The sequence below is a fragment of the Lissotriton helveticus genome, chromosome 4_1 (assembly GCF_964261635.1).
Source record: "Lissotriton helveticus chromosome 4_1, aLisHel1.1, whole genome shotgun sequence".
Taxonomy (NCBI): Eukaryota; Metazoa; Chordata; class Amphibia; order Caudata; family Salamandridae; genus Lissotriton; species Lissotriton helveticus.
The window spans coordinates 473,864,260-473,883,633 of record NC_136063.1 but is presented as its reverse complement, the minus strand read 5'-3'; the positions used below and the strand labels follow the sequence as shown (position 1 = coordinate 473,883,633).

Genomic DNA, 19,374 nt, shown 5'->3' with positions numbered 1-19,374 from the left:
GGCAGCTGCCCCCCTCTCTCTTCCTATTATTCCCTCTCTTTCTGTATTGCTCCTCACTTACTGAAAACCGCGACTTGAAGAAACGGTTCACAACCTCTCTTTCCTTCTTTCATTTAGTTGCTTCCCTGTAAAATGGATTCAAAAAAGACAACTGGGTGCCTCGCGCTGACGAGGAAAGGAGGAGGTAGCAGGGGGAGGGGAAGAGAGGAGGGGGCCTGCGTGGATTCCCTTGCGGGAGCGAGCAGGACCCATATGTCAAAGCTTGCTCCCGCAAGGGAATCGCCAAACGTGCACGCCTTGCCATTGAAGGCAATGCAATGAGTGCACGTTTTTGGCAGCCAAACTGAATCGATGGTTAAAGGTCTTTTCCCTACGCAGCGCATGTGCGCTGCGTAGGCGAGACCTAAAAAGGGTGTTAGGGACGATCCAAATATAAACCAATCAGTTATGCAGAAGATCTTTGGTTGAGTCCTTCTGCAAAGGATACAGTCATGGACTGAGGATGAATCCATCCTCTCCCAGTACCAAGCCGGATTTAGACCAAAGACTGGGATGATGGATCAGGTGTTTAGACTCCTCCTTATTTATTGGAAGGTAGTGGTGAAAGGCAAGGGTAGTCTTTATCTCACATTCATCGATTTGAAGACTGCCTTTGTCCTGGTCCCTAGATCTAAGCTGTGGACGACGCTTGGAGAGATGGGCATCCCCCTTTGTCCTTAGGCTGCTGATTCTGCTGCATGAGGACAATTTCGCCCAGAACAGATGGGGGCGCAGGGACAACTAACAGAACGCATCCCTGTCAACAGAGGAGTTCAACAGGGCTGCGTTCTAGGTCCAACCCTATTCTCCATGTATGTGAATGGGGTAGTCAGTTCCTGCAGACTCGCCTACCCTGAGGGGCAGCAAGGTACCAACCTTGTTGTTCGCAGACAATACTCTGTTGATATCTGAGACCCCAGACGGGTTACAACGCTTACTTAATACATTTCAACTTTTTTGTTGCAGTCGGGGGCTGATCATAATTAGTTCAAAAACTAAATATATGGCTTTTAACTGCCAAAAGACGTATTGGAGTAGCCCTCTGCTGGGTGAGGCATCCCTGGAAAGGGTAGACACCTTTGATTACTTAGGCGTCAGACTCTCTGATAAAATGTTCTGGAGGCCCCACTTAGCAAAGATGCTATTGGGGCACAAACGAGTGGCTGGAGCAATAGGGAAAGAACACTGCCTTTGACACACTAGGCCAGAAGCCACTGCCGTCCAAGTTTACGACACCAAAGCAGTCAGCTCAGCTCTTCATGAAGGAGAGGTTTGGGGATTTGATAAGCTCGACTACCTCTGCAGATCCGAGCACACATTTTTTAGAGATCTAGTGATGTTATCTACAAACGTCCCTCCTACCCCTCTACTGCTGAATATGGGCAGGTGGTTTATTGGAGATGTGTCCAGGTTACGCCCATTACTTTTTTAGGGCTTGCATTAGGCGGACCTCAGAGCTGCTTCCTTATTCCGAAGCTCTTACTGAGATCATCCCCTTTGATACCGGCAGCAAAATAGCCTGGATTTCGAATGTTAAAAAATGTTGATAGCTATTGAACTCCAAGCTCATTGGGACAGTCAGGAACCTCCAAGGAGAGATGAGCTTAAGAGACTCGATTGGGAATGGGTAGAACAACGGTAGAGTCATAAACCTAATGTGGGCAAACTAACACTGGAATTCTATTCACATCAACAAACTAGATATCTTGAGCCCTTTCTTGACATAATCCAGGCCCCTAGGGACAGGATATTGTATATACATTTCAGGTTTGGAACTCTCCCTCTTCCCGAGACGACCACGAAATGGCACTCATGCAATGAGACACTAAAGATTGCCCATGTTGCAGAGCCCCAATAGAAAGCATTGCCCATGTAATGTTCGCCTGCCCGGTTTATAACATCTTGTGGTCTAAATGGCTAAAATTGATTTGTCACCAATTGGGCACACGGGATTACCACACAGCCTGCGCATTCTTAGGTCTGATTCCATACCTCTTTTTGCTAGTTGCACAGCAAAGTTTCTTGGCCAGCCATGGCTTATAAGGTGGAAAGCCCTCTTAAGAGTGGTGCAGCTTTAATCTGGTCGAGGTTGTGACACACTTGCGTCATGACTCCAAGCCTGTCCGCCCAAATATAGAATATAAAACAATTTCCCATGCACAAGCACTTTATTTGTCATTCTTTGCTGCTATCCCAGGAAAAATCCAGAATTCTTCTGTAAACTGCAACACTATGAATGCTTGTTAAGATGAAATGCTATCTGTTTTTATTCCGTTCTTATTTTATATTTTTAACTGATGCATTAACTGTACACTTTTATTTTGCGCATGAATGTTTAATTATTTGAATATGACAAATGTTTTACTGTGTACAGGGCCCTTTGGGCTAATGTGTTGTATTGTCTGCCCATATAAGTTTACGATGTTGTTCGTTTGTATTTCTCTTTTTCAGAAAATGCATTTTTATAGCTTTTTTGACATTGTCGAATAAAACTTATACAAACAAAACAAACTTTCAGCATACATATCGTACGCTTTCTTACCAGAGCTGGACTTTGGGAACCCACAGAGTAGCTATGCCCTCTGTTCAGTACTTCTTAATGAGATTTCAGCTCTTCACTTGCTTTTGACCTTTTTATTTATTAACCATGAGATTGGTGCGCTAGATAAAATGAATGGATGGGAAAGTTATACACCCAATGAATACTGCACACTAGTGAAGACGATCCTGTCTTGATCTTATCAGCCAGCCTGACAACATTTCCATTGAGGTGCTGTGGAACCAGTCCAACGTCTTAGGTTAACTATTAACAGGAAACAGTCAAGAGGTGACATGGAAAAAACTGCTCACTGAGTAAAGATCACAACAATGCAGCCATGTGGTCCAGTAAGGATTAATCAATTTAGGATAATGCAAAGTAACTGAAACAAAAACACATTTTATTAGCATACAATCACAAAAATATAAGATGAATAGTGTTCCCACTGTGTTAAAATATACAGGAATATTATTTTTAGATGCACATATTCTCACATATTGTTAAAAAGCGAGTAGAGAATAGAGCCAAGGGTCATACTGGAACTTGTAAATTGCTTTCCAGTGAATACATGTAGTTGTAGCAACCCTCTCATAGCTGGAAGAGCTGTGCCACTTTCAGACTTGTTCTGGTCTAAAGAAGGAACAAATGGTACATTATTTGGACGTCAAGAAGGTGATCTGATAGATGCCTGTCAGCAATAAGCGATTGACTGTCGCTGTTTCCTCCTAAGAACAGGGCGCTGGCAGAAGCCCTTCTGCTGTAACCTGCAAAGGAAGAAGAGGAATCTGTACTGTTTAGAAGCGGAGATAAGCAGGCCCCAGAAAAGGAGAGAAGTAGCATGGTCCAGCTGACTGGAGATGGTGTGCAGGTGGTCGTGAAGGTTCAGACCACCCAGGAGTTATGAAGCACAGGTTGGCCAAAGGTAAGGTAACTTGCAGGTAACATAGTAGAGTTGAAGTATGTTTTGCATGCATCAACCACAATCCACCTAGCACAAATCATGTGTCTTTTCTTTTCCAGTCCAAAGCCATATGGTTATTTCCACTTGACTAGTTAGCCTCATTTCAGAACCATTAGAACCAAGCATAGCTGTTATGGTTCCGGGGTTGCCACTTTATTTTTCAAATACTGTTTATTGAGGGAGTTACCTGCACATACATTACCCATTATAAATATAATCAGCCATTGTCATCTCCGGCTATAATTTTAAAGTGAACTCTACTCATTTGACATAAAGTTGTCCTACTTTCCAACAGTGTCCCTTTTCCATTTGTAGGAATCAGTATTGCTCTGTAGGCTCTCAGGTGCGCCAAGCTAGGAAAGCCATATAAGTGGGTGAGCAGGGTGAAAAGAGCATTAATATTTGCTAATGAATAACAACAACAACCCTTTGGTAGCCAGCTTTGCAAAGTAATGTATGTTTGGTCAATCCTGTCATTCCAGCGCATGCATCTAGGCAGAACTCCCTCTTCTCAAGGTTTGGGTCGCACACAGTACTACAAGAGTACTCCCAGAGTCCACCACCCAACTTCCAAAACTCACCACCAACATCTTCATTACCCCCTGAAACCCTTGGACAGCACCTGTTTGTTTTAACACATGATCATTTTGCTTGTGGACTACCCATATTCTCATCAGCTATCCTACAGTGACTTGCAGACACCGGTCTAAGAGTTCTTTCTTGAATTTCAGAAGCTCACAATGCCTTGCCTGTGGTTCCCTGATCAGGTCTGGAAATATGAGAAACATATTCAGCTTTATATGATATTCCTCTTAATAACTATAGGGCAGGTGGTTGCATCACTGCCCCTGGCAGATCTCTTCTCGACAATGTTCTCTCATCCGTGGATAGCTCATATAGTCTCTGATTTAGAAATCTGATTCGGGAGTCAGAACGCCTTACACTTTTGCCTAGATTGACTCGTTTTTAGGCAGTCCTGTTGGTAGGAAATGTCGAACCAACTCAGATACTCTGTTTTAGCGATAGTTTAAAGAACAGAATCTATAGGTTGGATACACACAGGTTGCTTTCTAGGTGCTCCACTGTATAGATGGACACTGGAGTTCACATAACACTCCTGAAACTCCCTCATAGTCAGTGTTCATTCCCCAGCTCTAACATTGTAACCTAGATCTCACCCGTCTTCTTGGAGCTCTTTCTTCAGTGGTCTCCAATCCAGCGTAATCCAGCTTCCACTCACTTTTGTTTCTGTTATACTTCCCATCCCCATCACGATCATGTCTTGGTCTGAGTTCCTCCCATGGTTTAGGAAAACTAAGGCTGAAAAAATCCTCTTTTCTCCCTTTGTCTTACTCTCTTTGTATGGCATGAGAAGTCTCAAGAAATGTCCTGCTCTTGACTGTTGTGAGACAACCACCTGATTCCCATTGGCACCCTGAGTGAATATCACTAGGAAACTTCAGAATCACTTCTCTGAATTGGTAGGGGTGCGTACCACCATAACACTTTGTTAGTGATCATTTGTTAATGCCCCTATTAGGGAACATGTCTGATGCTCTTTTATCTTCCATCGGAAAGTAATCAATGTAAATGGGAATAAGCTGACTGGTGATCCAGCGGCCTATAGAAAATATATCATAAACAACGCTACCCAACTTCATAACCTATAAACAAAATTCTATACTAAATATGGACCCATTTATAAACCTGACATATTTTGGGCCTACTGAATCAGGTGGTCAGATTAAATCTATATACATATTATCTACAAACTATATACATTTTATACATCTGCGAAAGGAATATTATCATTAGAATAAAACTTAACCATTTAGATGACCACCATTGGCGACGTGATCTAGCTAATAGTAACCTACACTCCTGAATAACCAAGACCAGCTTGTTTGTCAAAAGTAAGATTTTATTTACTAAATTATGGTATATAAGTTGATTGTTTTATAAATGAATTTTATTTGCAATAAAGCAAGCATGATTGTAAAGAATTATGAGAAAAATACAATTTAAGCAAGTGAATCAAAATCAAGGTGAATATTTAAAGTTTAGCATTTCTAAAACCTAATTCCCTAACTGAGCTAAATAGATAGAAATTAAAGAAAAGTTCTTTGAGGATTCTTACGTGCTCCACGCAAAGTCCGTCAGCACATCACCCTCATCGGAAAGTTAGAAAGCAGCAGCCAGCCCATCCCTAGGGGCATGACTTTTTATACCTTTCTACGCTAACTAAACTACGCAAAGGAAAGTTTTCAGAAATCTTCGACGTCCCATTGGCTGAGAGTGACAAGTGACATGTCACCCACTTTTCAAAACTTCCATTAAGTCATATTTCTTAGAGACCATTGTCCCTTCCGAGTGCAACCAGGAGCTTCCTTATATTGCAACAATTGTATAAAGTCATTCTCGCAGCGTCCATTGACTTTCAATTGACTTCCGCGGATGCCAAGTTAAGGACTGACAAAATGTTCTTTTTCGACCTTGGCCATGTCCGACAGAATGACGATAGCACGTTAGTTTTTGCTTTGTGAACGCAGCTTTTGACGAATAATTTATTTCAGAATGGGCGTCTCAGCACTTTTGCAGAAGTAAAATTCAGCATATTGTAGTTCGGGCAGACAAGGCCCAAAAGCAGACAACTTATGATTTCTAATATAAAACAAACACAAGAAAAGTATTAATGTAAGAAATAATGTAGATTCTGTATCCACCCCAAGATTTACTAATTAATTAACCCACCCAATTAATCAAAATGTTACCTAGCCAAAGCAAACAAATAAAGCAGCGTTTATATCTACCAGTCTCCGTTATTCCATGAGACTTAAATGCACCTAGAATAGTAGAAATGACATCACACAGACAAGGAAAAGCAAAACAAGCACATGCTTCTCTTAAGTTTGCAGCAGTTAGTAATGACAAAAACGAAAACAATAAATTATTTTATTATTTTGCACGAACAAAAAGATGCAACAATTATGCACGTTTATGAGCACACATGTTAGTCCCCCCATGTGTAAAGTTTAATCTAAGTTGTATTAGCACGACATATCACAAATCATTAATATTATTATTCATGTTATGGAAATGTGACTTCACGAGTTTAAACAAAATTTTGTTTTCTATCTCGCTCCATCAACTCCCTCATCTGGTGATTAACAAATCACCACACCAGCACTCAAAATTTTGATAATTTAAATTTTTAAGAAATCGATTCAAATTCATTTGTATCAGTAAACCTAAAAGTCTGTTTCTGCATAATCTTTGGAATTAGCATAACGCTCTCTATGTAACTCCTGTAATTCGATCTCCCTTTCTTCTTCTTTTCTGAGTTTATAGATTCTTTTCTTTTCTTTCAACTGTTTCTTTCTTTTATGTAACAAACAACCTATTTTGGTCAAAATAAAAATGAATACTATTATAATCAAAGGTGCCAGAATCTTGCCAAGAATTGAACTTCCGATATTATGAAACCAGTTTTTAATTGCTTGAAACCTTTTTGAAAGTTTCCCTGTAAAATCATCTTCTTCTAAAGGAATTATCTCTGAATGCATTTGTGTAATATTCTTAATATACATTTCAATATTCTTACTTTCATCAGGTATATATGTACAACAATGTTGTACATGTAAAATGCCACAGACTCCTCCCTCTTTTGCTAGGAGTATGTCTAAAGCAAGGCGGTCTTGAATTACCATAGATCTAATTGCAATAACTTCAACATTCACTAATTGAAACCCATCAGCTGTGTCAGTTGATAATCTATCAACTATAGTGGACAATTTTCTGATTCTCCCTGCATTTAGGGTTATACCAACAAAAGGTATTACAGCTTGAAAAATATCTCCCAGAACTTCAGTAAAAGTTTCTCTTTTAACTCTATTTACATAAATATGAATTTTAAACAATCCTTCTGAATCTCTGTCAACATGAAACACTTTAGGAAAAACAATTCCCACATAACAAGTTCCATACCAGTGGTCTGGAAGGTTGTAGTAGGCTTTGTCACCACAAACAAAATAAATCCCAGGAAAGATAGGATCTTTTCCACCTTTAAATCCCCAACCTCCCAAAATCTGATAAGTATCTTCACAGTTACTTGCACCTACAAAATAATTATCAAAAAGTGTATTATCTCTTCTAATGCAAAGTTTTCCACTAACTGGTTTGTCTATGTGAATTGCAATATTTTCAAGCATTTTGCCATTTAATTTCTCATCCTCTTTCTGCCAGAAACTTGACTTAGTCTGCTTAACTAATTCATTCCTCTTATAAATTGCTCTTCTCTCCTCAACCATGTTCAAAAATTTCTTTCCTTCAGCACTTAATTTACATGTTAGATTATTCTTGTAAGCATACTCGTAAGTGAGTTCATTAGTAACAAGGAAAAATTCTCTCATTTGTTTTGCTTTCTTATGCTTATTTAAAGTATTATCAATCTTAATATTTGCAAAAATTTCATCATAATTTGAATAGTAATATTCTAAACGTCCAGTTTGATAAAATAAACTAGTTAATACACTACATGTTACAGCATAAGTGAGAGGAAGCATATTATATGTTACTCCCTCAGAAACAGAAGCAGGTAACTTAACACAGACGTAGCAGTCTTTTGCATCCATTACCTTAACATATTCACTCAATAGCTTTGTGAATGTATTACTTGAAAAATCACCAATTGATTTATCTTGATGAATGTTAGGCTGATGATCAATAACTTTTGCAGACGCACTATGTTTAGTTTGGCTAACCAGAGCTTTGCTTGTTAAGTTAACTTTGTGTAATTCTCTATTCATCTCCAAAGGGATAATTACAGCTAGAACCAACCAGAGCAGAACTAAAATGAGCAGACACACCAGAGTCATCTTACAGCATCTTTTAAAAACAGAACACTTTGAAGTGCTCTCCTTAACATAAGGCATTCTTGGTTAATTTTAGCTTAAAAATAAAATAAAAATAAATTTTAAAATTCTAAATTTATATTTACACCCCCCTTTTAAAATAATTTTTTTTTTTTTTTTTTTTTTTTTAAAACCCTAAACAAGATTTCTTCGACCTTATGTCATACATAAGTTTTCTTCAACTAAACAGTTTTTCTTCGACCTTGTGTCAACTAACAAATTTTCTTCAGCCTTTTGCCAATTTAATATTTCTGTACCTCAATCATTGTCACTAATTTCTTGGATTTCGTTTTCTTCTTCACTACTATCATATATGTCAATAACAGGTGGAATTACTAAGTAAGTCCACTCAGGAGACTTGTATTTTTGGTTTGGTCTTTTTATTCTCTTCCCTTTTCTCGATATCACTTCAATTTTTCTTCCAACTCCAACTTCTTTTCCAGGACTCTTTTGACTACTGATTTCTTCAACTTGTTCTTTTGGCTTTTTGATCAATCTGACTCTCAATCTTCCACCTGGCCAGTAGTCTGCTTTTCTCACGTACTTCTTCTTTGGTTCAGAATTATTTGATTCTGACTTCCAAGTCCTTTTCTTTCTGTTTTCACTTTCACCTTCCACGTCACTTTCTTCAGTTTCGTAGTCTGAAATTTCAATTGACTCAGGAACTTCTCTATTCGGCAATTTCACTCCTTCAGGAACTTCACTTTGTCTTCCATCACTGGTACTTGGTAATTCGTTCTCCTCCTCTTGCTCAATTACCCCCAACTTCCCAGATTTCGGATTTTTGTTCCTTACTTCAGAGTTTGTTCTCTGCCTTTCGATACTCTCCTGGTCTGAAACTTCTTTTTGTTCAGCTTCTTTGTCTTCAATGGAGACAACCGAATCTTCAGTTATCTTTCCTTTTAACAGATTCTCTTCACCTTCAGAATCTATTTCAATTATTTCCAAGTCTTTTCTTGTCAAATTTCCATTCACTGGCACAGTTTCCAGATGTCGACTTTCTTGTCGATCTTCGGAATCTGGATTTATTTCACTTTCTGTTTCGCCTTCTGCTTCAGAATCAGAATCATCTGTGGTATCACTTTCAACGTCAGAACTCTCAGGAGTTGGTACTGGAATAGTATGACTAGGATGAATCCAACGTTTCAATCCTCTGCACTTTACAGCATTAGTAGTGATCAAAATTATCTGCCTAGGTTTCTGCCATCTAGGAGCTAGACAATTCCTTCTCCGATGTACTTTCGTTCTGACCCAATCGCCAGGTCTCAGATCATGTGTCAAAACTTTTTCATCTGACTGAGCTTCAGTTCCCACCTGATTAGACACAGAAGTTACCATATCAGATAACCTTTTACAGTAATCCAAAATTGCACTGTCATTTATGCTCAACAGTTTACCTACAGGTACAAAAGCTTGCCTCATAACTCTTCCCATTAAAATTTCATGAGGACTCAAACCTGTCTTTTTATCTGGTGTACTTCTTAATGACATTAAAACAAGTGGAAGAGCATCAGTCCATTTTATACCTGTTTCAAGACACATTTTTCCAATTCTGTTTTTAATTGTTCCATTTATTTGTTCAACTACCCCTGATGCCTCTGGTCTGTATGCACAGTGTATTTTCTGCTCAATACTCAAAGCTTCGCAAATTAACTTCATCAGTTTGTTATCAAAATGGCTTCCTCCATCACTCTCAATAGTGACTGGAAAACCGTACCTTGGGATGATTTCTCTGAGCATTAGTTTTGCCACTGTAATTGAATCACAATGTCGTGTAGGGAAAGCCTCTACCCATCTTGAAAATAAGCACACAATTACAAGCACATATTTCAAACAATTGTGTAATGGCATTTCGATGAAATCCATTTGTAACCTGGTAAAGGGTCCACCTTCTCGACCAATTATTCCTGTCCCCACCACTGATTTTCTGTTTGGATTCATTTGTTGGCATGACAAACACCTTTGACAAAAAGATTCAGCAATAGTTCTAAACTTGGTATTGAACCATGTTTCTCTGAAAAGTCTAACCATAGAATCTCTTCCGAGATGTGCTGGACCATGATATAATCTGGCCATATCAGCAATCAAACAATTTGGTAAGACTACTCTGCCATCTTTGTAAACCCACACTCCATCTTCTTCACGTGGTCTACAATCTGATCTTAACCACAAGTCTTTTTCTTCATCTTCTGCTTCATTTTGTAAACCTCTAATCTCATGCCATGTTTCTACAACAGTTGTTAGCATTAATGAATTTGAATCAGTTTCTTTACTTCTCTCCCGATTGTATGAATAATTTTTCCTTGCGCAGTATTTAGCTGTTTCATCTGCGAAGGCATTTCCCTTGGAAATATAATCAGTTCCTCTAGTGTGCGCTGCACACTTAACAATGGCGATTTCTTTTGGCAATTGTATTGCTTCGATTAATCTCCTAATGAAAACTGCATTTTTAATTGGTGATCCTGCTGATGTCATGTATCCTCTCTGTGACCAGAGTTGTCCATAATCATGCACAACTCCGTATCCATATTGACTATCAGTAATGATGGTAACTCTTATATCCTTTGATATTTCACATGCACGAATTAAAGCAATCAATTCAGCCACTTGTGCTGAACGAACTCCTTCAAGACATGATGCTTCTTCAACATCTACGACTGTACAAACTGAATATGAAGCTTTCAAGACACCTCCTTCGGATCTTAAACATGAGCCATCTACAAAGTAGACAAAATCCGATTCAGACAAAGGTCTGTCTTTGATGTCTTTTCTTGGTTTAGTGCAGAATTCCATGACATCTAAACATTCATGTTCTGTTTCAATGTCATCAACAATTTCAGAATCAGGCAATAATGTAGAAGGATTCAGATTTAAACATCTTGAAATCGAAACATTATCTGCTCCCAGTATGATTTTCTCATACTTTGTCAATCTGCTACTTGTTAAATGTTGAGTCTTACCTCTTGTCAGTAATATTTCAACTGAATGAGGCACAAAAACTTTCACTGGAAATCCCATTATGATCCCCTCACTTTGTTCGAGGCTGATACTTGTAGCTGCAACTGCTTTCAAACAACCTGGTAATGCTTTTGCAATTGGATCAAGAACTGCAGAAAAGTATGCAATAGGTTTCTTTAAATTTCCATGTCTCTGAATTAACACAGATAATGCACATCCTTCTCTCTCACTGCAATACAGTTCAAAATCTTTCTCATAATTTGGCATACCTAAAGCAGGAGCTTGGCATAAGCTCTTTTTCAGGTTCTCAAAAGAATCCATCTCAGCATCATTGAGAATAATTGGATCTTTTACATCCGACTTTGTCAGTCTTTGTAGTGGTTTTGCAATTACTGAAAATCCACTTATCCATTGTCGACAGTAACCAACCATTCCCAAGAACATTCTGACCTGTCTTTGTGTTCTTGGTGGTAACATTGCTTGAATCATTTTTATTCTTTCTATTGTTACTTGTCTTTTTCCCTTTGCAATTCTGTGACCAAGATATTTTACTTCTTGTTTGCAAAACTGTAGTTTTGCTGGGGACACTTTATGTCCTTCTTCTGCAAGGCGATTTAACAGAATTATTGTGTCTGTTACACAATTTTCTCTTGTCTTTGCAGCTATTAACAAATCATCAATATACTGCACTAGCGTAGACCTACCAGGTAAGTCTAGGTCTTCTAATGATTTTTTTAACAGTTCGTTAAAAATTGAAGGACTTTCTGTATAGCCCTGAGGGATTCTTGACCATCCGAGGGTCTTACCTTGGAATCTGAAAGCAAATATTTCATAACTGTCTGGATGTAAGGGAACAGTAAAGAATGCATTACAAAGGTCAATGACTGTATACCATTCAGCATCATGTGGAATCTGAAATAAAATTACTGCTGGATTTGGAACCACAGGACAACATGGAACGACAATTTGATTAACTTTTCTCAAATCTTGTACGATTCTAAATGTTCCGTTAGACTTTTTAACTCCCATAATTGGTGAATTACAAGAGCTACTCTCCATTTCCTTTAATACACCTTGCTTGATTAATTTTTCAATTATAGGTGTAATACCTTCAATTGTTTCTGTTTTCATTTTATATTGTGGAGTGTTTGGAAATTCTATTCCCTGTTTCAATGTAATTTTTACTGGATCTACGTTTTTCATTAGACCCATCTCATTTCCAGTAAAATCCCATATTTCAGATTTCACTGTTTCTTTGAGTTCTTCAGGTAAATCTTTTTCTTCAAATGCAGGAAACAATTTTGTTTCTTCTGCTTCCATCATCATCATTGTCATTCTGTATAAACCATCTTCCTCCATTGTTTGTAACTCAACTCCATCAGGAGAACAATATATTCTACAATTCATTTTACATAGGATGTCTCTGCCCAATAGATTTACTGGACTACTATTACAAACCACAAATCTGTGTTTGTCTCTGTAATTTCCAATTTCAACTGGTACTGGATCAGTTAAGTCAGTTTTAATTTGCTGATTACTTACTCCGACAACTTGGATGGTATCCCCAGAGAGAGGTAGGTTTTCAATTTCTACTGATCTAACAGTAGAACGGGTAGCACCAGTGTCCACTAGAAAAGTGATGTCTACATCATTAACTTTCCCGTTTACAAAAGGACCAGACTGGTCAACCTCAAGAGTGGCTCCAACAACACACTCTTCCTCCTCTCTCGGGCACCGTCAACAATAATCATCAGAATCGCTGTCTTGACTTTCTGCTAATAAAAATTGTTGTGAAGCATTTTGCATTTGAACCCTTTGCTGCTTTTGCTGTTTTTGTGGTTTTATTACCTGTTCACTTCCCTGAAATCCCACGTTTGGATTATATTTTTGAACTCCCCCACAATTCGGAAAAGGTGGTTGTGGCAATTGGTCTTGACGATTATTCACCTGTTGTTGTTGCTGTTGCTGTAACTGTCGCTGAATATTAAATTCGTTTAACCCCTGTTGTATCTGTAGCTGTCGCTGCAGGTCAACACCATTCTGCATCTGTGGATTCAATAAGGGATTCTTTAAGTTTTTAGGAGGATGAGGACACTCGTCTCTCCAATGTCCAATTTCGCCACAATTAAAACAAGGTAATCTTTGCTTCAACTCCTCAATTTTTGGGCTAAATTTCTTTGGGAAATTATTACTTTTAAACTTTCCTTGTATCTGGTTTGTATTTCCAGTTTGAACAAAATTAGTGTTCTTATTACCCATGCTGGCAATCTGTTGCTCAGCCACCTTTACCTGAGCCCACATGGCTTTCTCCTTCAGCTTCTTCTGTTTTACTTCTATTTCATCGCTACAATACTTTGCTTTTCTTAGAATATCATCTACAGATAGTGATTGCCATCCGACAATACTATTTCTGATCATTTCTCCAATTTCAGGTTTTAATCCATAAACAAATCTATAGACAAAATGGCTCATGTCTTTTTCATCTAATTTTTCATAACCACTGTATTGTTTAAAAATTAACAGTAGTCTTTCATAAAAAGAATGAACTGATTCTTTTGTTTCCTGTTCTGTTCTTTCTATTTTAACCCAATCGACTTCTTTGGGTGGAATTTTGTTTTTCATCCAAACAATTACTTTTTCATAAAAATCCATTACAAGTGGATTTGGAGCACCTGTTTCTTTGATTCGCTCAGGTTCTGTTTTTGGCCAACTAATCGATATTTTACATTCTGTCCAAAGATCAGATGGAACGACAATATCAAAAAATCCATCTAAATCAATCCACAGAACTTTTGACACTTTAATAAATCTATCGACTTGCCTGTACCACTCAACTGGTTTTTCCCTCAATTTTGGAAAGTCATTTGTAAATAACAGAATGTCCTGTCTCGACCAAGGGACATGAACATATCCTCCACCTGCAATTTCTCTCATTGGAAATTGTTTTGACAATTTTTCCAATCTTTCATCTTCCTTCTTTTTCGTCCATTTTACTCTCCATTTATTCAGTTCTCCTAGCTTTTTGATATAGACAATCAAATCTTTAATATGAACTATTCTTCCCATTGAGTTCAAACTCTCAATGTCACTTTCTGAAAAGTCTAATCTGTAATGTTTCGCAAAATTCTTTTGTTTACTCACATCAATTTCAAGTTCTGCTGCTAGATCCTCTAGTTGATCATATTTGTTTTTCGTTTTCCACTGTATGCTTTTACAAATGAACAGTAGTTCATCATCTCGATAGTAATTTAAACTATCTGGACCAATTGTTCCAATTATTAATTCTTCGATATTCGCTTTTAATTTGGCCACATCAAGTTTTGGTGTGGTTACCCTGACTTCAGGACTCCCTATATCTGATATAGCACCCTTTGGTGTTTTTGGAGATAAATCCTCATTAAAGGTTAAATCAGGCATTCTCGATTTAGAAGAGTTTATTTCAGATAAGTCTGAATAAAATTTTTCAGCAGCCTTTTGAATTTCTGTATTTAAAGGAATAGTTAATCCAGTTTTGTTTGTTTCCTTTTGGTCAAATACGGGTTGAACAGGACCAATTGTTACTGGAACTGTCACAGCTTCCATGCCTTTTGTCATTCTTTTTATTAATTCTTCTTTAGATCTTAAATATTCATTATAATCAACATCTTCAACATTTCTTGCCTCTCTTGTATAATCTTTTGGAGGTTCTCTTGCTCTTGGAGCCATTGTAAAATGTCTACCTTCATTTCGAGCATTCTCGAATTCTGGTCTTCTAGGAGTTTCAATGATTTCACAATTATTAGGATAAAGTTTAGGAGCTTCATTAATTGGAGGTGCACTCGGTGAAGATTCAGTAGAAACCACCGGAGTAGACCATGATCTAGGAGGTCTCAAAGGCTGATTCTTTCTAGCAGTTGTATATATTTCTTCCATTACTGCATCCTCAGATTCACTTTCCATAGATTTCCCTGTAGGAGTACCCATTACCATTTCATGAATTAAATACAATCCTTCACTCATGTTTCCCTGTCTCCACATTCGCAATCTATCTTCATGAGTTTCTCTTCTCCAAGGTGGATTTTTAGAAGGTCTTTTAATTCCACTAGCTTCTCTTTGTAATTGATACATCTCGTCTTCCCACTCAACTAAAGCTTCAAATTGAGTTGGTCTCGGTTTCGGAACAAGAGCATTCATTTTCTCTCGTAAATTTCTTAAAACTTTTACATTAAATGAACCATCATCAGGCCAAGTTAAAACACCGTCGTTCTTAGTATAGCGTTTCCAACTGTCGAACCATAAGACAGTATGATATCCATATTCACCTTCCATATACGCTGCAGGTGTTTTATACTTATGAAGTAGTTTACCACCTCGCGTTTCGATTTTCTTGTCAGGTGAAAATAAATTCTTAAACTTCTGAAGTAATGTTGGCTTTTTCTCAACATGTTTAAAATGATAACTCATTTTTAAGAGTTAAAACTAATTCACAAAATCGTTCGTAAAATATTTCCGGGATGTTCCGAAAAACAACCAATCCGTGCGCGAAACACACCAACAAGCCAATGACAGTTGAGCTACGTCACTTTTCTGCTCAACCAATAAATTTGGAGTTTTTCCGAAAGACCAATCAGCTCACAAGTCGTCAGAGACTCAAGAGCCAATCAGAATATAGCTTGTGACGTAGGTTGCCCAATCCCAGCGCGGCTCTGTGACGTACACAGCAGCTGCGGTTTTTCGTTTCTCACTCCTGGTGCTTACCCCTCCTTCACAAAATCTTTTCACAGCGCCATTTTAAGAACACTTTTCAGTGTAAATTAATTCTTAACAATGACTATAAAGACAACATCTGTTCGTTTCACTATTTAGGATAGTTTTACATACATTCAAGTATCCACACTTCGGAATAGACGGCGCTATTCACACTAAGGATAATATTCAATTGTCAGTAGAGTAACCCTTACCCCACCCTTCTAACACGTATAATTATGAACTCGCTTTGCTCTGAACCCACCGCGAAGTGAAAGTTCTAAGAGTTCCACTTGAACATAAAATACAATTCAAACTCGCACTTTCACACTGAAATTTCCCTAATTTCAAACATACATGAAATCCGTACAGGACTCTCACCTGTTTATAGAGATCATGCACCGTTAGCAAAATAACGACGTTATCCGTACAGGGCTCTCACCTGTTTATAGATATGAAACATGTACCCGTACAGGACTCTAACCTGTTTATAGATAATCATGCACCGACGCTAATTTACCCTTCACTCAAGCTTGGATATAACTAATACTCTTATCACAGTGAGTTTTATGGAAGGCGCTTTGTCCCTATTCTCATGCTGCTCTAGTTTCTTAGAAAACCCTCACTATACAAGATTCACACCTAGCCCTAAAACTGTGCTGCTCGGCGACAACACTGTGGTACACGGCGATACCTCTTGTGATACTCGGCGATATCACTACAAACAGAACAGATGGCTTGCGTGACTAATTTCTTGCCACACAATCTATACCGGTATAGCTTACAGATAGCACGAAAAACGAACTCAACATGTGTTAAAACATCGATCCTATTTCCATACCATAACGTTTTAGTAACCCTTAGCAACCACCATATTACCTTGGTTACTCTTAGCAACCATCAATTTCTGCTACCAGAGAATTGATCCAGCGGCCTATAGAAAATATATCATAAACAACGCTACCCAACTTCATAACCTATAAACAAAATTCTATACTAAATATGGACCCATTTATAAACCTGACATATTTTGGGCCTACTGAATCAGGTGGTCAGATTAAATCTATATACATATTATCTACAAACTATATACATTTTATACATCTGCGAAAGGAATATTATCATTAGAATAAAACTTAACCATTTAGATGACCACCATTGGCGACGTGATCTAGCTAATAGTAACCTACACTCCTGAATAACCAAGACCAGCTTGTTTGTCAAAAGTAAGATTTTATTTACTAAATTATGGTATATAAGTTGATTGTTTTATAAATGAATTTTATTTGCAATAAAGCAAGCATGATTGTAAAGAATTATGAGAAAAATACAATTTAAGCAAGTGAATCAAAATCAAGGTGAATATTTAAAGTTTAGCATTTCTAAAACCTAATTCCCTAACTGAGCTAAATAGATAGAAATTAAAGAAAAGTTCTTTGAGGATTCTTACGTGCTCCACGCAAAGTCCGTCAGCACATCACCCTCATCGGAAAGTTAGAAAGCAGCAGCCAGCCCATCCCTAGGGGCATGACTTTTTATACCTTTCTACGCTAACTAAACTACGCAAAGGAAAGTTTTCAGAAATCTTCGACGTCCCATTGGCTGAGAGTGACAAGTGACATGTCACCCACTTTTCAAAACTTCCATTAAGTCATATTTCTTAGAGACCATTGTCCCTTCCGAGTGCAACCAGGAGCTTCCTTATATTGCAACAATTGTATAAAGTCATTCTGGCAGCGTCCATTGACTTTCAATTGACTTCCGCGGATGCCAAGTTAAGGACTGACAAAATGTTCTTTTTCGACCTTGGCCATGTCCGACAGAATGACGATAGCACGTTAGTTTTTGCTTTGTGAACGCAGCTTTTGACGAATAATTTATTTCAGAATGGGCGTCTCAGCACTTTTGCAGAAGTAAAATTCAGCATATTGTAGTTCGGGCAGACAAGGCCCAAAAGCAGACAACTTATGATTTCTAATATAAAACAAACACAAGAAAAGTATTAATGTAAGAAATAATGTAGATTCTGTATCCACCCCAAGATTTACTAATTAATTAACCCACCCAATTAATCAAAATGTTACCTAGCCAAAGCAAACAAATAAAGCAGCGTTTATATCTACCAGTCTCCGTTATTCCATGAGACTTAAATGCACCTAGAATAGTAGAAATGACATCACACAGACAAGGAAAAGCAAAACAAGCACATGCTTCTCTTAAGTTTGCAGCAGTTAGTAATGACAAAAACGAAAACAATAAATTATTTTATTATTTTGCACGAACAAAAAGATGCAACAATTATGCACGTTTATGAGCACACATGTTAGTCCCCCCATGTGTAAAGTTTAATCTAAGTTGTATTAGCACGACATATCACAAATCATTAATATTATTATTCATGTTATGGAAATGTGACTTCACGAGTTTAAACAAAATTTTGTTTTCTATCTCGCTCCATCACTGGCACTGATGTACCACAATACTCCCCGCAGGGCTCTATCTCCCAAGCAGCATCCTCCTGTTACGATTAGCATTACTGCTGTTGTAGACTTGTGCAGTCTCAGTGCATCGGGCTGCCCTATCATCTTCAATTTTGCGAGGTATACAATGTGTTGACCTTTTTGGGGGACTCAAATGTTAGTGTAGAGGTCCCCAAGCAGGTCACCAGAGGCCCTACCACTTTTACTCTGTTGATCCAGTCTGAAGTCTCTGCCTAACCCTTGCCCCTTTTGGTGAAATGTTTTGAGCGAGGCAGTTCATACCAGGTCTCTCTATAAAATGGCAGGCTAGCAGCAGCCCAGGTGGCATGGCACCAGAATAGACTACAGTTATCACATTTTAAGTTATGGTTCTATTCTGACCCTGAATTTCATTTACTTATTTTTAACTGGTGACCAGTGGAGTCTAAAGAATTCATTTTTTACAATGAGTGCCATCCCAAATTAAAATTCTGATTGTAGCGTAGTCACTATGTGATACAGTTTTGCAAAGTTTAACACCCATTGTTGACACATTTGAAGTGATTACTCAAATCTCACATCAGTAGTCGCTCTTTTTTTTTTAAAACTCATTAGGTGGCCAGTAGGACAACAACTGATCTCCAATTCCCACACAATCTGACTTTTGGGTTCCCATTAGCATTGTTACTAGCCTAGAAAGACTCTCTTTGACCTAAAAAAAACAAGCCATTCTTACAATAAAATCATCATCTTGAATTTCACGGACGTGTTTTTGGATGATTT

The 19,374-nt window shown here is 38.0% G+C and overlaps 1 long non-coding RNA gene across 1 annotated transcript in view; it reads left to right on the top strand.

Annotated features, from left to right (window-relative positions):
• The window catches only part of LOC144827195 (uncharacterized), a 151,677-nt gene that overhangs the window by 27,483 nt on the left and 104,820 nt on the right, over window positions 1–19,374 (top strand). The window contains exon 2 of the long non-coding RNA XR_013610072.1: window positions 3,309–3,500. This is a non-coding gene — a long non-coding RNA (uncharacterized LOC144827195). The remainder of the gene's footprint in view (window positions 1–3,308; window positions 3,501–19,374) is intronic.